The sequence below is a fragment of the Neofelis nebulosa genome, chromosome 7, assembly GCF_028018385.1.
Source record: "Neofelis nebulosa isolate mNeoNeb1 chromosome 7, mNeoNeb1.pri, whole genome shotgun sequence".
NCBI classification, from domain to species: domain Eukaryota; kingdom Metazoa; phylum Chordata; class Mammalia; order Carnivora; family Felidae; genus Neofelis; species Neofelis nebulosa.
In genome coordinates, this window is record NC_080788.1 from 11,182,852 (window position 1) to 11,186,180 (window position 3,329).

Sequence of the window (3,329 nt, forward strand, 5' to 3'; positions counted from 1 at the left end):
TTGCCAGGAGAGATTTTTCTACCTGCTTCCACAAGGGGCTAAGGTTGAATGTTTTTAAAATGTTCCCATACGTCCATACTAGAGTGGTGCATTTTACAATCAATGGATCTTAAGTTCTACCTATTACAGTGGCTACGAATTACAGTAAGAGTTGCAAAAGAATAACGCAGGGTGGCCCAAGGAGACATATAGGCTGACCTGATTAAAATTTTTTTTTAATGTTTATTTATTTTTGAAGGAGACAGAGACAGAGCATGAGTGGGAGAGGGGCAGAGAGAGAGGGAGACACAGAATCTGAAGCAGGCCTTAGGCTCTGAGCTGTCAGCACAGAGCCCAACGCGGGGCTCAAACTCACGAGCGGTGAGATCATGACCTGAGCCAAAGTCGGATGCTTAATCGACTGAACCACCCAGGGGCCCCTAGGCTGACCTGATCTAGATGGAAGGCTTCTGTAAATAAGTGATCAGGAAACTGTATTCGTTTGTGAGAGCTGCCATAACAAAAAATCAAAGACCGGGTGGCTTAAACCACAGAAATTTATTCCCTCACACAGTTCTGGTGGCTGGAAGTCCCAGATCAAGGTGTCAGCAAGGTTAGTTCCTCCTGAGCCCTCTCTCCTTGGGTGTAGATGACCATCTTCTTTGTGTCTTCACATGCTCTCCCCTCTGTGTATCTGTGTCCTAATCTTCTCTTCTTAGAAGAAGTGCTATCAGATTAGGACCCACCCACATGACCTCATTTGACCTTAATTAGCTCTTTAAAGACCCTATCTTCAACTACAGCCCCTAACATAAACTGAGGCCTGGTGCTGGGACCAATGACCGAGGAGCTGAGCATTCCATACTGGAGGAACAGTCTGTGCAAAGCCCATTGAGAGAAAGAGGCCAGGGTTAATTTTAAATCCCTTTAGTGTGAAATCTCCAAAGGAAAATGACGTCATTTCGGTGAATCAGTTTCTCTTGAAATCTTTAATAGAAATAAGATGGATTCCTACCTAGAAATTACTCTTAAAAATCAGACTTTTGAAAGTAAATAGGGTTATGCTCTTTGATTATAATGATCACCACGATTTCTTCAATCTGAACTTGACTTTGTTCTTTGTTGCTGTGCTAAACGTGCCGTGCATTGACATGCAGATCTGTAACACGATAAATTACCACCATTACATACATACATGGGTAGGTATTAAAACCATTTCTTCTCACTGCTTTTTCAGAAGAGCCTCATTTCCAGGGGCCAAGTGTTCCGGACAGGGCAAATAGCTTGCGGCACTGGACAAAAAAGTATGATTTGTAACAGTTTCATAGAAGGATGCACTCCATCTGGTGTATGCATGATGCCATTCCTCTTGGCCCATCCTCTCGAAATCAGTGTAGAAGCTCATGCCCATCCCAGCATCCCTTCAAAGGTGTTTCTTGGGACTTCAAAAAAGTGATAATGACTGTTGGCCATCTGTATGCTCAACGTTACTAGTCATAGGGGAAATGCAAATTAAAATCACTATGAGATATTGCTTTACACCTGTCAGAATGGCTAAAATCAAAAACACAAAAAATAAGTGTTGGTGAGGATGTGGGAAAAAAGGAACCCTCGCACACCGTTGACGGACATGTAAATTGGTGCCTCCCCTGTGAGAAACAGTATAGCAGTTCCTCAAAAAATTAAAAATAGAGTTACCATATAGTCCAGTAATTCCACCACTAAGTATTTACCCAAAGAAAACAAAAGCACTCATTTGAAAAGATATAATTACCCCTATGTTTACTGCAGCATTGTTTACAATAGCCAAGAAATGGAAGCAACCCAAATATTCACCTGTACGTGAATGGACAAAGTTGTGATATATCTATCTATCTATCTATCTATCTATATCTATATCTATATAGATCTCATCCTTTTTTGTGGCTAATATTTCATTTTATATCTATCTACCTATATCTATCTATATCTATATCTATATATACAGATATAGATCTATATATAGATATAGATAGATATAGGTAGGTAGATAGATAGATAGATATAAAATGAAATATTAGCCACAAAAAAGGATGAGATTTTACCATTTGCAACAACATGCATGGATCTAGAGAGTATTATGCTAAGTCAGTCAGAGAAAGACAAATACCATATGATTTCACTCATATGTACAGTTTAAGAAACAAACAGGGGCACCTGGGTGGCTCAGTTGAGCATCCAACTTCGGCTCAGGTCACGATCTCATGGTTCATGAGTTTGAACACCAGATCGGGCTCACTGCTGTCAGCCTGTCAGTGCAGAGCCAGCTTCAGATCCTCTGTTCCCCTCTCTCTGCCCCTCTGCAGCTTGCGTTCTCCCCCCAAAAGAATATATATTTTTAAAAAAGAAACAGACAAAGAAAAAAATGGGATAAATGAAAAACAGAGTCTTAAATATAGAAAATAAAATGATTGCTGCCAGAGAGGAGGTGGCTGGGGGGGATGGGTGAAATAGACAAAGAGGCTTAAGAGAAGGGGCGCCTGGGTGGCTCAGTCATTTAGGCATCAGACTTCGGATCAGGTCATGATCTCATAGTTCGTGAGTTCGAGCCCCGAGTTGGGCTCTGTGCTCACAGCTTGGAGCCTGTTTCGGATTCTGTGTCTCTCTCCCTCTCTCTCTGCCCCTCGAGCTCTGTCTCTCTCATCCTTACTTATCCAGTACTTATGCTGAGAAATATATAGACTTGTTGAATCGTTATATTGTACACCTAAAGCTAATTTAACACCATATATTAATTATATGGTAATTAAAAAATGAAAGCGGGAAGGCTCAATTCCTTCCCCGCCCCCCTCCCCATATATGGCTCCATAGCAAACAGGGCGCAAGAATTTTTCCGCTTTTCCTGGACCATCTCAGAACTCAAAGATTTGAAATCCCAAGTTGTTACGAGATTAGACAATAAGGACATCCTTGTATTTTCAGAGTTCTGCTACAAGAGCTTCTTGACAGAAGCCAACGATGCCCTGCATTGTAGAAGTGTCCAGTTACACTCCAGCCCATCCAGATGAAATGCTCGATCCTTTTTCAAGCAAGTGCTCTGATCCTGAGTGACCAAAACACACGTGTGAATTCCTAGGAGCGTGTTCAGCCTTTGCCCTGCTCTGTACTTGGGTGGTGCGGTAAGCAGACCTAAATGTCTCTTTGTGTGTCCTAGGCTAGAATGTGGGGTTCGGGAAGCTCCTTGGCAGGTCGTTCCTTCGGAGCAAGGGCACACTGCTCCAAGGGGTCGGAGAACGTGCTGCGAGCTGCTTCCTTGGTCGCTAGTGCTCTGCCACCCTTAAGTTGAAACAGCAGAGGTGGTCCCCAGCAAC